This window comes from Chiroxiphia lanceolata, chromosome 11 (genome assembly GCF_009829145.1).
Source record: "Chiroxiphia lanceolata isolate bChiLan1 chromosome 11, bChiLan1.pri, whole genome shotgun sequence".
NCBI classification, from domain to species: Eukaryota; Metazoa; Chordata; class Aves; order Passeriformes; family Pipridae; genus Chiroxiphia; species Chiroxiphia lanceolata.
In genome coordinates this window covers 21,412,086-21,428,186 of record NC_045647.1, presented here as the reverse complement: position 1 = coordinate 21,428,186, position 16,101 = coordinate 21,412,086, and the positions used below count along the sequence as shown (strand labels likewise).

The window sequence follows — 16,101 nt, the reverse complement described above, 5'->3', positions numbered from 1 at the left end:
ATCCACACCACCTCTGAGGGAGAACCCTTTCCTGCAGTTGGTGCTCTGAGGTAGGAGAGCACAGGGTCCTTTATGTTAAAGAATTTGTCTTTGGGTCCATGGTCTGAGCCAGCACTGACCAGCATGTTTTCCAAAATGACAGGGGAATGTTTTCAGCCTAGTCCTGAAATGGCTGCACATGTGTCACCCCAGGATATGTGCAGAGTTCTCTTGTTTTCTTTTGTGACTGGCAGCCAGATCTTTGACAGAGGGATTCCAGACATATACTCCAGATTTAGTACCCTGTCTCTACCTCAAAACCACCCAGAAGTTTGGGATATTTGATAGAAAGACTTTTTATTTTATTTTCCCAAGTAGAAGTTCTAAGAAATGCAATCAGTAGGATCAACAGTCTGTATCAGCTGCTGCTTCTCTCATATTCCTCCAAGGCTTTGAAAAGAATGGTTGGATTTATGGAATCCTACTCAGGTTTTGTCTTACCCATTTATTTTCTCCTCTGTTTATACTGAGATAGATCAAATCTCTGGAGAATTGAGTCTATTTACCTACAGAACAGTGTGATTTAGCTGCAAGACTGTCAATCTCTGTTTGAGAAGTCACTTGTGTGCAGACACCAGCCTGGAAAGGTACTCATAGGGCACATTTAATTCAGAATTTGTAGCCATTCATTCCTGATCTGTGCTGAGCCAATCTACAGCAGGGCTCCAGAATTGCCTGGGTGCTTTGGCATAAGAACAGGAATAAACCAAATTTGTTTTCTGTAAAATGCTGAGCAATCCATGCAGCTTCTGCCCAGCTTTTATTGCATTTGCACTGGTCAATAGTTTTGCTGACATGGAAGTTCTCTTGGTTTGTGTCCAATACATTTTACAAGTAACATACCACTTGCATGAAGCAAAAATAACACCTGCTTTGTGAAGCAAAGTTCACCAGTGCCAGCCTCAACTTATTTTTTAACATTAGGGTTAAGTACTGGGATTATTGTAGTTTAACACAGTACTGTTTCTGAAAGCTTTCTGTAAGGAGCACAGCCAGTGGTACATTTCCCAGACTCTCCTGGGAACTACAGACATTTGCACCAGCACTGAATTTGGACCCTGAAGTTTTGCACTTCAGAAGGTACAGATAACACCATGGCTGAGCTGATGATGATTAGAGATAACTATATATTGGCCAGAGAATTTCTAGAGCAATTTTTAAGCTTTCACAGGAGAAGAAATGGAATAATTTCTCATTTTAGCAAATGATAGCTATTTGCATGCAACTGTGTTAAGGGGAGCTTTGCATCCAAATTAGTAACTTGAACAGAGCCTGAGCTCCGAGGCAATCAGTGGGATGGCAGGATGCTGGCTGAGGGAACAAAGCACAAATCTCTTTTCTTTACAATTTCCCCGGCAGTTTAAATACACAGAATATGTCACCTTATTCTTCCAAACAATACAGGTAAAGAAATGACTGCATTCTGACTAACCAGAGAAGGGGATTATCTTTTGCAACTGGCCCGTGTCACGTACAGCACCTAGAAATTATTCTTTTACAAGCACTTGTGTAAGTGAAACCTGTTGACTAACAATATGCTGTGGTGACTCAGCACGGCCCCAGCCCTGCAGCAGAGTGGGGAAAGAGGAAGGGATGGAGGCAAACCCGACCCAACTGTCAGGAGATCCCTAGGCAGGAACCCTGGGCTCGGGTCACACGCTGGATGTGCACGTGGGGCAGTCTGTGCAGGAACAGCTGGGGCAAAAGAACATTTCTGGTACGCTGATTTCTGTCAGTGTCCATGTCTGTTCTGCAATGGGATACAGAGCCTTGTTAATGCAGAATCATCCTGGAGGAAGCTGAAGAGTTTGCACAGGAAAAGTTTTAAAATAAGCAATACTGTTTTAAAAGTCGAGTAAGTTTCAAAAGAGACTGCATGAAATAATAACCACGTTATACCTTATCTGCTTTGGCCAAAGTGGAAAAGAAGTTGTGGCAGAACAGTTCATTCCTTCCTTTTGGTGCTCCTTAGGGAGCAAATTCTGGCAGCAGGGTGTTCTGGGAAGGAGCAGAGGTGAGCAGGGCATCATCTGCTTCTGCTACATTCATGGTCAGAAGACCTGGAAGCCTCACTTTAGCAAGCTTTGACTTCTGCTGCAGTCTTTAATCCAAATTCTTGGTGAATCCTGATCTCAGGAGCCAAAAACTCTAGGGACACTCTTGGAACAATCCTCAGGCTGTAGAAAACTAAAGGATCATTCTTGGCAGCATGGTACTGGACTGTAAGAGAGCCTTGCCAATATGACTGGTTTATTAAACACAGAGAAATTGCTCTACATTTCTCTTCCTTCAAATTACAGACTTCCCCATCTCTGTATAACAACTCCTTTATCCTCACAGTTGTGAGGCTGTCACATAAATCTCACTCGTACAACAAGGAGGATTAATTATAGATCCAGAAATATTCTTGCCCACATTCCCACCCCTCCACAGCCCACAAACTCCTCTGGCAATTAAAATATGTGGATTATGGGTTGCTTCCCTAGGGTCACTGGAAAGCTAAGGACAGATGCTTAGAATCCACTTGCTGTTGGGAATGCTACTGCTCTCTGAGACATCAGCACCAAATAAATAAATAATTGAGGGTCAAGTTGGTTTTACTATATTTTGAAACCTTATGTTGATGCAACAGGACCTTGCAGTGCTGCAATAGGGCTGTGTTTGAAAAAGACAGCAAAAGTTTCACCTCATCTCAGCACCAGGCAAAGTCTCATGAGGTTCATGAATAGCAGAGATTTGGTGCAGCTCCAAAATGGGATTGTTGTACACTTGCCCAGGTGGCCTTGCCATGTCTTCAAAGTCATGGGAATCATTGAATCACAGACTGGTTTGGGTTGGAGGGGAGGAAGAGACCTTAAAGCTCATCCATTGCACGAATGCACACTGGGAGATGGTTCAGATAGGGTTTGTTTTCAGTGTTCTCTGTGATTTTCTCAATTTTAACAGAAGGGAGGAAATTACTTCAGGATCATGAGAAAGTTTATGCTAAGGACATACTTGATATTAATGGTCATTACAGACCTAAAGAGAGCCAGGAATTTTACTCTAGAAAACTATTCTGTGTGGGCTGAAAGTCCTTTTTATCACCTCTTGTTATGGTTGTAAATGTTGCAGCATCAGTTTCACAAAATGAAGTTTCTGGCCACTTGTCTGAAGAAAAGCGCCTCCTAGAATTAATGATATTAATATCAGTCCTGGACAGTTTAAAATATTTATTCTGCTGTGCTTGCTTTTATTTTCCAGCGCAGTTGACGCAGCGACGCTTCCCTTCCTCCTGGAGGACTGGCTTTATTGCCAATACAAACTGACTGCTGCTGGGAGTTCTCCTAAAAGTGACTGCAAACAAGTATTAAATACAACCCCCCCCAGCTTCCATAGAGTTCTGTGTGCTGCTGATGTCACTAAAACATCGTTCCCCATGGACAAACCTGGCTGGCCCTGGGTCTCTCTATTCAGTGGCACACACAGATAATGGAGTATCTCTGGGGAAAGCTCCTGCTTTGGCATCTCCTTTTTGTTTTGGCTATACAAGGATAAGATACAGCAGACTCCTGTTTTCCTCATGAAATAAGTTGGTGCCCACTCCCTCCTTTCTTCACTGTTAATTAGAATCTGCTAATTCTGAATACATGCTGCCCCCCCTCCCCGAAATGTAATCCGGGTCCCAGCTCTGGACTGTGCTTTTCACATCACAGTTAGCAGCCTGAATTTAGGCATCCTGTGGTGCAAATAGGTGTTGTTATTATATTGCAAGTGGCAAAGTACATATATTGAAGTTATTTATGTACATTGACATTATTTAACTTTGCAGCAATGTGGCAGAGACTAAACAGATGCGTTTGCCTTGAAATTCTGATACGTGGAAAAAAGGGATGAGATTATCTACACGGATACTCTGTGCAGCAGTCTAAATTACAGTGATGAGCTCCAGAACCCTCCTAACCTTAAACCTCTTATTTAAGAAATGAGAGGTAGAAATAACCTGAATAACATTCAACCTTCCAGCAGCTGTGACCTGTGGGGTTGTTTTGCACCCCTCTGAACAGATCACGTGTGTGTGAGGAGCAGCAGGGCTGGCACTGGGGGTCTCAGGCCACAATTCCAAAACCCATCTTGGGTTGTGTGACATTGTCAGCAGGGGAGCCACTGTCCTTATAAATCCACAGCTTAAGAGCTGGCAGCAAGGGGATGGTTTTTTCCCTCTGAAACTCAGTGTAACCTGGCTATAACCTCTCGAGAATGAGCTCAGACCCAGGAAGTTTAGTTCTTGCTCTCAACTTTTCACATTTTTTTTCCACAGCCGTGGTTCCCATTCCAGCAAAGACAGAAGCTTTTGCAGAAGTGCGACATTTGACATTCATTTTTCCCATCTTCCTTTGAAGCAGATGGAAAGGTCACTCTGGAATAGTGCTACTAAGTTAGACCTACCTGGGGTCTGATGCAGTTTAACAACTCCTTGCTGTTCTTTTGTCACATTAGGTGATGCTTAAATTTGCCATTCATAGAAATAGGTACAGACTTACATGAGAAGACTTTGATTAACAGAGCATGAGTTTATTTCATCTATTCTGATTCAATGTCACTTGAATGTGTAAAATCAGAAACAAGAGAAGGTAGAAGCAAGGAATTAATGTTGTTTTAATACCTGTCACCTTTTAATTGATAGAATGATTTCTCATAAACAAATTATGGTCCTCAGCCCCTCTAAAATTGATGTTACCTGAACAAATACAAGACTCCCATTTAATCAGATATACCTGATGGGCTTTTCTATCATTCAGAATCTCAACTTTTGCCATTACTGCTGGTTCCGAGTTGAAGACATGAATGAACAGTTAAATCCTGTCCTTAAGAGCAGTTTTACTCTAATCCACATTTTCTGGGCCTTTCCAATTTGCTGCAACCTGCATACAAAAAATAAGTGTGCATTAGAGAGACTTTTCAAATTCCTGCTGCTTACCTATGAGACCAGAATATTCCGTATGGAGTAGGGAGGTTTATGGAGATTTTAAATATGCATTGTAGATACTTAATAGGATGAAGGAGTGAATTTGCATTTAGATAGATACTGCTATTGCTATGAATACATAATAATTTTGAAATGAATTTTTGTAAAAGAGTTGCTTTAAAGGATTCTTAAAAAGAATTATAAAAATAATAAGTCTTAAATAACAGTGCTATTGTCTATTAATATCAAAGTAAGATGTATATAAGTGGCTTCAACCAATTTTGCAAATGGGGTAGTGAGTAACTGAGGTGTTATTTGTCAAATGCATGTCAGAACAGGGAATGGAACCCAGAATTCATATTTGTAGTCTCACATCCTGTCTGCCTAGACCAGGGTGTCTCTAAATAGCTGCTGGAAAGGTGTCAGAAATGTGGCATTTCTGTGAAAGTCTGTGAGGAAAGTATATAGACCTTGCATAATAGGAGCTGCTGTTTTATTTATTCCAAGTATTCGAAGCCAACCACCAGTAATTTTTCAATCAGACACTGTTCTCCCAGGGGCTTGGAGCCATTGCAGGAGTTGCTGCAATCCTGCCCCAGTCTTGCAGTGAGTTGTGTTCATGGGTTGCAGTCGCAAGACTTTCCTTCAACCCATTTCAGTGCCACCAGGCTGCCACTGGCTGACCCTGCTGCTGGGACAGGCAGCATCCAGCACACCCACATCCTGTGATTTTTCCAGAATCCATAGATATTTTCTTTGTATGGTTTCTGTAGTGAGCAACAAGAACTGACACCTGGGTCTGACTTTATTGGGTGTTTGAGGACAACAGAGACATATTTATGTGTATAAGAAATTACACTGACTACAGACATTGTAAAAACCTTTTTTTTTTTTGCCAAGTACACGCCTGGCAAATTTAGTTTGCCTTCTGCGACATAAGATAAGAGTCTTACAGGTTCCATGTGTCCAAAATGAAAAAGTTCTAGAGGTCAGATGAGGCCTTCAAATTCACCCGTACTGTGCCACCCTCGGTGACCCATCCGTCACTTCCAATGGCTTTGTGTCACTGTAATGAACTGAAACTTAGTAAACAATTCTGTTTGTAGTTTCAGGAGATGAATAATAATCAGCAGTTTGCTGCTTGGAGTTGTGTTACCTCTACAGTATGAGAAGGGGTGAAAAAAATTTGATTTTTAGCTGGTCAGCTGCTGTGACCAGAGTCCAGCTCTCCTGAAGCAGTAGCACTGTGTGCAGTCTCATATTCAGGGGGGAGGTACAGTTAATTGAAACCAAACAGCATATTTACCAGTATGGATCTCAGGGAGCTTGAGCATTAACTGATTCCATCTTTCAACACTGCTGAAAGCCAGATGACACGAGAGAGAATGTTCTGTTCCTTAATGGTGTAGCAAACACTTCACGCTGACCATCCCAGAACTGCTTTCTCTGTTGGTGTGTTGATTCAACAAGATGGGAACAGGAGGGAAAAGCAGTGGCTCAGCATGAACTATAGTTTGGTAAACAGCATTGGTGAACACAAGAGCAAAGGAAAATCATTCATTTAAAAGCTGGATCTCTTGGATCCCTCGATTTAGAGAAAAACTGCACAAACAGCCCAGCAGGAATCGAAAAAATCTGATTCTGTTTTTTGTCACCTGCTTAGCAGGTCATCATCTGGTGATGTTACACATTTAGTGAGTGACTCGTTTTGAACAGTTTTATCTGTCACACATCAAGGCTGGTATTTTGGTTCTAAAAGGGCAGCATGGTGGTTGTGCCCAGCACTCACCACACTTCCACAGGGAACAGCACCGCTTGCCAAGCAGTTCTGCTCTCAGATTGACAGCAAGGACACCAAATTCCAGCTCCACTGTGAGTCTCAAAGTACTGCAAAATTCAACCCCAGTAAAATCTTGGAGCTTTAAAACTGATGCTTTCAGAAGACAAGCACAGGCTCAGATGTAAGGCGGTTTCAGAGCCTTGGCAGATTGCTACTGAAAAGTTGTTTCTGACAGAAAACTGAGCTGAGCCACAGTGAGATGAATGAGTTGACACCAAGAGTTCAAGTGTGTGGTAGTTTATTTAGTGTGCAGTCAGCTTGATTTTCAGCCTGCTGTCTATACTCTCCTTGTGACTAAAAATAAACCTCCACGCACAGCAAAGAAAGTAATTTACTGGCACTTGGGCCCGATTTAAGAATTATAAAAGAAGGAAACATTAGTTGCATTTCTGTAAAAAGCACTTAATCAGCAAAGCAGAGTTCCTTTAAAACCTCAGAATGTTTATTTCTCCTTCCTTTTACTAAGCAGTCTTCCCCTTCAAGCCTGAATAATTGTTTCCCAACGAAAGACAGAAATAGTTTTAGAACAACTTTTATTAATGTTTACTGTGGCATATCGTGCTTATAAAATCTTTTTAATATGTAACCATTTAACTTCTGTTGGCAAGATAAATTCACGGTGGTACAGATATTTTGTAAATACCACACTAACTGAGCATCTGAGTCAGAGCAGATTGTAAAAGAAAACGGCCTTTGGAATAGACTCTGGGGTTTGCACACCACTAAGATATATTAGGTAAAAAATTTTAGGATGAACCAGAGTTGAGAGTTCAGTATGTTCTTCATGTTGCAGATGGCAACTACGTGCCCTGAACTCGTGTGGGGGCATTTCTGAGGTCACCAGCCATCCCTGGGGGAAGTGAGTCAGCAAAAGCGTAAGTGATTTCAACACCTTTGGTATAAATTCCATAGATTACTAATATGAACTTTACAAAACTTTTGCTAATTCGGGACCTGTAAGACTTTCCACTGAGTGACTAAAAAAAATTATACATACGGCCATAATATTTGCATTAAAACAGTGTTAAGGACTCAAGCAGGAACAAGATTTTATTTTCCTGCTGCATTTGAAAAACTGTCCCTGCCCTAGGAAAGGTTGAGGCAAGACAGTAGCTATTATAAGCTAATTGAATGAAGAACATTAAGAATGAGAATAATTATGTTATTGGGACAGAAATATATTGCTATTTATACCACGGTTCAAAAGATCTAGAAAAACATTTTTTGCAAAGGCAGATATATCTAAAATGCTTGTGTTGGTAAGCAAAACCAACTGGAAAATACACACCTCAAGGTGAAAAAAAAAGCTAAAAAAGCAGTTTTCAGGAAAAAAGTATCAAAAAAAAGACCTCCAGTATCTGGTAAAAGAGTAAGAAAAGCATGTGTGGTTTAAACTGGAACATTCTTTAGGAGGAAGCACAGAAATTTATATCTGAAGGCTAAAGAGGATGTTTTTTGCCATCAGTAATATAAGAAGTGAAGTTCAGATGTCATTACATGGCTGTGGCCTGTTAAATGTACCAAACATCTCTTTATATGACTGCAGAACAAGGATCCAAAACTGCAGCCACCCCCTGACAGCAACCTGCACATCATATGAACAGAAGCAAAATGCAAATCCAAAATACACAGTCCTGGAGACTGTTCACAGTGGAATTCCCTTCTCATTCCCCAAAGGATTCAGTTCTCTGGATCAACACACGGCGGTTCTCTGTTCACCCCAGTGGACAATAGTGTGACAAACCAGGAGGTTTTATCCCATTGTTCCAGGCAGTCTGCACATTAAACTCACACAATTGTATCTAGAACAAATTGAGCACATGTCAGTTGCTCCAGACTTTAAGCACTTTAAAAGGCATCCACATGAGCCTTCTCAGAGGTGTATTCATCAGGGTGCTCTCTGTTACAAGTGTTTTCCCTAATCCAATACCCAAATACATAATGCTAAGCCCTAGAGGCATTTTGCAGAATTGTGATTCTCCTGTGGGACTCTGTGGCTGTAATACAATGAATGGAATATATCCATTTATAGATGGAGTTTTCCATCTGTGGCAGGTTGAAAGTGCTAATTCAAACGTTCTTCATTTCTCTCTAGTGTTTCAGGACACAACAGGATGAAAATCACTTATATGAAATACAATAAATGTTGAAAGCCAACACATTTTAGATCATTAAATTATGTCTGTAATTTCTACCTGCTATTGTCAGGGAAGAGATATGAGAAATGGGGTGTTTCTATGCAGTTTTTCTGGGACATTCAATTATATGTGTATAATTTGCATGTTTGTATCTGCTGTTTTACGCACCTGAACACCAACATCCAGTTGCCATTTGACTGTTAATCAACTTCTTCCCTTGTGACACGAAATCCAGTCGTCATAAATTGCACAGGAGGTTTCATAACCTGCTGCAGTGCAGCCACGGTGGTGTTCATATTCCAACACAGCCACCCATGTTGCTTGGCCACACGCCTCTGGCCTGGATTTATGGAAGAAGCTAAAGAATTGGAGCTTGTTGTATATTTTATCATGTGTGAAAATAACCTTGCAGAAACATACAGTGAGGATTTTGCGGCAGCTGATGTGCAGAAGCAACCCTGAGGTAACAGCTCAGGGAAGACCAAGCACTTCAGCTTGAGTTAAAAACACCAAGGTCAGCTCCAGGGGAGGGCTTGGGTCATAGCACAGTTTCACCAGGGTAAATACAAAGTGCTGAGTCTCCTCTTTTTACTTCAGAATAGGTCCAACAGTTATTTATCCATTTATCCATTATTTATCCTGCATTTTGAGCAGTGAAGACCAAGCCTTCTGCAATATGGCCGCTTCTGTATTGGTTCATCCATTTCCAGGGGAAGTGAAACACAAAATGCCACTCTTTCTTCAGGTGAGCAGAGGGGACTTTTCAACCTCTGAGGGATGAAGCACTGTTGACTGGTTGTACTGCCCAGAAAAGTCCTGACCAACCAGTTCTGTCCTGTGCCAACCTCTTTAATTCGCTCATGTTTTTAATATGATCTTATTAATATCTTCATAGTAACATATTAATATTAATTAACATAACAGACATTTCTCTCAGTGACCACACTCATGACCATGGTTAATATATTTATGTTTTTCAATTCTTAACATAATGTAGAAAGTCTTTCTGTCTCATCTCCTTTTTTGCACTCAGATTTCTAAAATATGTCTTGCTTACAAAGCCCTCACTACTAAATAGTGCTTAAATTCCATTTTATAGACTTGGTTTCCTCCTACAAAGGCAACTTTAGCTGGCACAACATGTCCATATTTGCATGATTTCAAATGGCCGTGCTTGACCTGCCCATTCCAGCGATACCTGGTCACAGTCACCTGAGTTATGAGAGGTGTTTCCCAGATAAACTATTGGTGACCAACCTCAGCTCAGCAGCACTGCGCTTTCCCCCCGTGGCAGTGAGACCAGTCATTTTTAAGGGAGTGGTAATGATCCCAGCTTTGTGCTGAATCTCGTTTTCCTGGCAATAATCAGGAGGTAGATGTGATAACAAAGCCTGGGGCTCTGAGCCCAGAGTTTACTTTTGAAACTTTAGTGTCTGTGCAGGAGATCCCTTGTGTGGCTCAGACAGTGAAGATGCAGAACAACCAGGTGGAGATCACACATCCTCCCCAATTCCTTCAAGTATGTAAGATGTCCTCAAAGCCCACCCAGAGCCTCATAATCTGACCATTCTTTCCAGTCTGACTGTCCCTTACACAGCTTGACAGATGCAAACAAGATTTCCCTACTGTTTGCACTTCCTTTTATGAGTTATTTACTTTTTTTTATCTGGAACCTGGATTTGAAGTGCTCCTGTGCTCACAGTTTTGATCCAAGGGAATCCAGTGGCTGGCTGTTCGTAGCTTACTCACTGTTTAAACAAGCCCACAGTTAGGCAAAGAGAACAACTAGCCTGGTTTACAGAGTTTAGTCTATCCTACACTGACAGAATTATCTCTTTTTTAACATGATTAGGCCAAAATTTACTGCAGTTACTGCAGTTGCCACAATAGAACAGGCAAGGCCAAGATAGGTTAAAATACTTCTGTAGGAAGCTTAATGATCTTTGAAAGCTGTTTGTCATTCTTTCGTTCAGAGTCCAGTCTGAGGATTATGTACTTAAAAATCAGCCCTTGGGCTTCAGGCTTCACTTTTCCATGCTGGTGACCATCCTTGTCATGTTGGTCCAGAAACAGCCTTGATAAACCTTTAGCCCAACATTTCTTATGGCTGAGACACCAGGAGAAGCAGAGCCCAGCAGGTAATGGGGCAGTGAAAAAAGGGATTTAACCTACACTTGAGTTCAAAAGGTACAGGGAGAGGTGAGGAACAGAACACAGGAAGGGCAGGGACAAATGAGCCAAAGAACTACACAAAGAAGTACGAATGAGACACCAAGCCATTATGAGTTGCTCCCTTGGTTTATGACAGGTAATTGTTTGCCTTTGTGTGCTCATAAATGCATTTAAAATAAACAGAACATTTCCTAGTATAGGCCATGGCACTGTTTTTTTCCTGGTAAAAGTTTTAAGAATACCATCAGAATATTTAGATGCTGACATGTAAAACTCAACAAAAGAGCTACAAGCCTTTTCCTGTTATTAAACAAACAGAAAGTAAATATTCAAGACTGGGATATATTCCTTAAGAGGATGTTCTGGGTTTGGTTGTTTTTTGTTTGGGTTTTTTATTTAAAAACATATTTACTTTTGGCAACAAATTGATTCATTTCGTTTATTTCCATTCTCAGAATGTGATGATTTAGGCCTTTATCTTGATTTCCTTGTTATTTTGTCCTTCTGTCAGCTATGACACATGAATCTGGACAGCATTTAGGATGAACTCTGAGACACAGTTCAGGTAATATCTGAAGCCTGTAGGATTGTTTCTGTGCTTAAAGGCAGACAGCCATGTTAAAGACCCTGGACCAGACAGGGTCTAAATTAAATGGAGTGACACCAGATTTTCATTTTGTTATGTAATAAAAAAAAACCTATTCTGTTTTCTTAATATTGTAAATGAGGTAAAAGTGTTGGAGTCAAATTCAGTTTTAGATTTTACACTCACATCTACGAGAATTATAAATCACTAGAGCCTAGTTTGCATCTGGTGCTGGAACCTGCCTTAAAATATTCTGGCACATAGCATTCCCTCAAATCTATTCTATCCTTACATTTAACAAACTGAAAATGCCTGGGAAACCAGAAGAAAAACAGTGAAAAAAAAATCTGCTCTTATGCCTAGAACAGAATTAAATAACCTTAAATAAGGCCTTCATTTCAGCTCCTTGGAATTCACGAGTATTTGAATGAAATAGCTGCTCTCCGACCTCTTATTAACGAATGGGTATGGAAATCACAAAAATGTGCAGTGAAGAGCATCTTGAATAAACAAACCTAGAGTTTTACTAAAATTGTGAGCACAAACTTACATGCACAGGAGCATGACTGTGCCTTCCAACACCCATTAGATACTCAGGCAAAGTAGGTAAACATTAGCCATCAATATTTGAAGAGAAATGTAATGAGCAAAGGAATTATTTAACAATTATGCAGGCGGATCTAAAAATGTGAGCCACTGTTTTAAGGATTCTGCACTCACCTGAATGCAAAACAGAGCTATGAATAGAGAAACAAGGGAGGAATAGCTTTTTCCAACTATTTATATTAACTGCAAGTTAATACAAAACACAGAATTTGAAAAATGGTTAGGAAAAGAAAGGTTGTAAACAATCAGGGAGACAACAATCAATATGTGAAAAGTCTGCCAGCTTTAAAGGACCTGTTTGAGAGCCTAAGATGTGCAAGTGAAAAGTGGGGTTTGAGTGTTTCATGCTAGATTTGGTGCCTTTTTAGACAGAGGCCCAGGTGCACACTTCCCTAATATGAAAATCTATCTTGTATTTACATCTCTCAATGGAGCATAGCAATTTTTCTGCTTTCTGCACGGGGCTGCTGCGGTCACTGAAGCTTTAACTGAAAATTGCTGAAACATGGACACCTAGTGGAGACACCCCACTCTGACAGTTCTCTTTCCAGTTGAAATACAATTTAAAAATGGACTTTTACTGATGGTCTTGCAGGAACCTGGAGTTTTGTCCTTGTTTCTCACTGCCCTGCCCAGTGCTCAGTCACATGAGGTGAAGGCGAGAGTCAGAATTTGACAAAACAGAAGCTGTACATCATTTAACAACTCACCCAGGGGATTGATGAAGCAGAAAAACTAATGACCTACAAAAGAACAAATGTTTCATCACCAAAAGATAAATAAATCTGATGCTGGAGCTCAAGGGCTGGGCAAAACTCAGGGGCTCTAAGTGCCCTTAATTGCTCCTTGAATGGCAAGCCCAGACTTTCTGCATTAGTTTCCATGGGGAGAAGGAAAGAAGTGACTTTGGGGAGGCTGAAAGATTTGATGCAGAGAAAATGAATGTTCACATCATTTTCAGATTCATGTAGTTTGTAATACAAATTGGGAGCTGCCCAAAAGGACAAGGAGTGACTGTGCCCTGTGATGTCTCTGAGAGCCCTTGGGCTGTACCTGCTGGGATGGGATGGGATGGGATGGGATGGGATGGGATGGGATGGGATGGGATGGGATGGGATGGGATGGGATGGCAGCTGGATCAGAGGGTCTGGTACAACAATTCCTCATCCAAGTGTGTTTAATCTCCAAGAACACAAAAGCACTGTCCAAGTCTGAAGTAAGTGTGCTAACAACATACTCATATTTAATGTTCTCTTTTCTCATGCTATTCATTTTACTGCTGTCCACCTTGGGATTTCTGTTATGGGATTCCTGACTGGGTTGATGCTTGGCCAATATTTGTCTGACTTCTCGGTTTTTTTGTCTCCTGTGAAAACCATCTGAAACTAAGCAGAAACTAACCTTGATTTATTTCTTTAATAAACAAAATTAAGATACTGCATATTAATAAAAATGAAAAGTATTCCCTAGCTGTTTTGTTTTTTAAAGTTTCCAAAAACAGTCCCATATCTCTGTCAAAGTTAATGTAACCAGAATTTCCATGGGAATTTCTGTCAGTCTGGGGAAAGTGGAACTGGCTAATGTAAATAATTACAGTCCATCTTCCCACTACTGTCCAAATTACCTTGTGAGAAAGAAAAGGGCTTTGTTTAAAAAGGAGAGTGACCTCATGTTCCTTCTGTGGACTATAAGTAGTATGGGATAGGAAAACTTCACAGGCACATTCTGTCGAAACCAGAGACAGAAATTATTATAATGACAAATCATTACTTGAATTTTATGAGATTCTATGCAAAACCTTTTTTCTTGGCATGGATTCCAAAATTACATAAAGACACTACAAGAATAGATCATTCTTTTATGATTTTATGACTAACTTTCTTGAGAGTGTTACATGGGCAAAGAGTTTTACAAGCTGACATTTCTGGTTTTTTTAATAAGCCTAAGCACGTAAAATATGTATTTAAAGAGTACCTGGCCTGTATGTTTTGGCTGAGATAGGACTGAGAATTAACTTCCCAAGTCCCTGTAAAAGCCCCTAAGCATCCAGGAAACAATCACCTTGGATAACAAAATTCCCTGCATATGGCAACTTAATTTTATGGAGTAGAAACTCCATAGCATGATAATTGGTTAATATTAGTTGTTAAATATTAGTTAATGTAAGAGTAAATGAACTCCTATTTTATAAATGGAGTGTTTCATACAAATAATTCCAGATGAACTCTGCAGTGCAACAGTCACTGTGGAAGGACACAAACCACAGAGAGGCTGAGAGCACACAATTGTAAATGTTATGCAGATTTGAAAGGAAATTACCACGTGTGTGGTCACAGGATGAGTTTAATAAGCCTGGCAGGGAGAGCATGTCTTGCCACTGTAACTGGTTTTCAGCTCTGCTCCTCCACCATTGCCTGAGAAATCCCGTAACAACACAGAGCAGAAGCATTTTCCTCCTGGGAAGACATTGCCAGCTCAGAGGGTTTCCTGTGGATGCACTCATGTCCCACATGGGACTGTGCTATAGAATAAACATATTTATATCCATATAGCATGGAACTTCTAGGGGAGGCAACATAAATAATGGGACACAGCCAGACAACACCACTGAAAATCAGGCAGCAAAGACAACTGTGTCAGAGTTGAAGGCAATGCATTTCTAGAACTGAAGGCTTCCAATCATCATGATTTAGAGAGTCATATTAGGCTTGTCAGAAAGCTGACATTGGCTTGGACCTTAATTTAATAATGCAGTAATTCAGCTGAGTTTCAAGAAATAGTAAGCGAATGAAAACTCTTGTTAGAGCAATGAATCAGCCAGAGACAACACCAAATAGTCTGTTCTCAGAATGACATTCCTGAACCGAAAGACTGTATGTAACACAGATGGAAAGCTGAAAGATGACTTGGCAAAAGCTGCAGGTGTTCAGCCTCTGTAGGGCAGCACAGAGCCCTGGATTCTCTGCCGCACTGCAGAGCAGGAACACTCCTGGAAGGAAAAACGAACCCTGAAAACTCCCAGGAAAGGGATCTTCAGGGCTTTTAGTGCAGTCCCCTGTCTCAAGGCAAGATTAACTTTACTTGGAAGATGTTTGTCTAACCTGCTCTTAAAATTCCCAATGATGGGCACGATTCCTCAGTGTCATCCTCACCTCACAGGTACAATATTATTTTGCAGTGTGACCCCCTTGCTCCTCCTATATGCCAGTGGTCATGCAGAACAATGCATGACCCCCTCATTGCAATGGTCTCTTTTGCCCATTTTACCATTTCTAGACAGTTATTTCAGTCTTTCCTCACAGATCACTTGTCCCTCTCCCCTTGGCTCCTGGCAGCAGTGTGATATTTCTGCCTCTCTGTGATTCACTCTGACCTTGAGGGTTGCTGTTCAGAGCCTTTCATTTAGGTGCTGCCCAAACGCTGGCTCATCACAAAAAGAGAGCTGCAGACATTTGTGAAAGTGTCTGTACAATTATTGATATTCTAAAAGAAATGTGGCATGACTCGTCTAAGGGAGCTTGTCCTTCAGATAGCAAGTTCTGGCTGCAGCACAGTCTGGGCTTATCATCCGAAACGGGAGCAGATATTGGGTTGAAGGAACAGGGGTCTGATTAGTTAATTGAGTGACTGGCATATGCTGCTGGTCCCTCTCAAGGCTGCTCAGAGATAAGGAGATGTGAAGGAAAGCCAGTGACCTGTATCTCTGTGTTTTGTCTCCTTCTCCCTGTCATGCACATCTCAGAGTAATGTCTGCACAAGGAGAAAATACAGA

At 40.9% G+C, this 16,101-nt stretch overlaps 1 long non-coding RNA gene across 2 annotated transcripts; it reads left to right on the top strand.

Annotated features, from left to right (window-relative positions):
- The first annotated feature begins 7,625 nt into the window (after positions 1-7,625).
- Positions 7,626-11,703, top strand: LOC116792509. Of its 2 annotated transcripts, none has more exons than XR_004359156.1 (4): positions 7,626-7,702; positions 9,568-9,710; positions 10,407-10,484; positions 11,649-11,703. It is a non-coding gene; the product is annotated as an uncharacterized LOC116792509 (long non-coding RNA). The 2 variants fall into 2 exon arrangements; XR_004359155.1 differs by having other exon boundaries at positions 9,563-9,710.
- Positions 11,704-16,101: the final 4,398 nt, after the last annotated feature.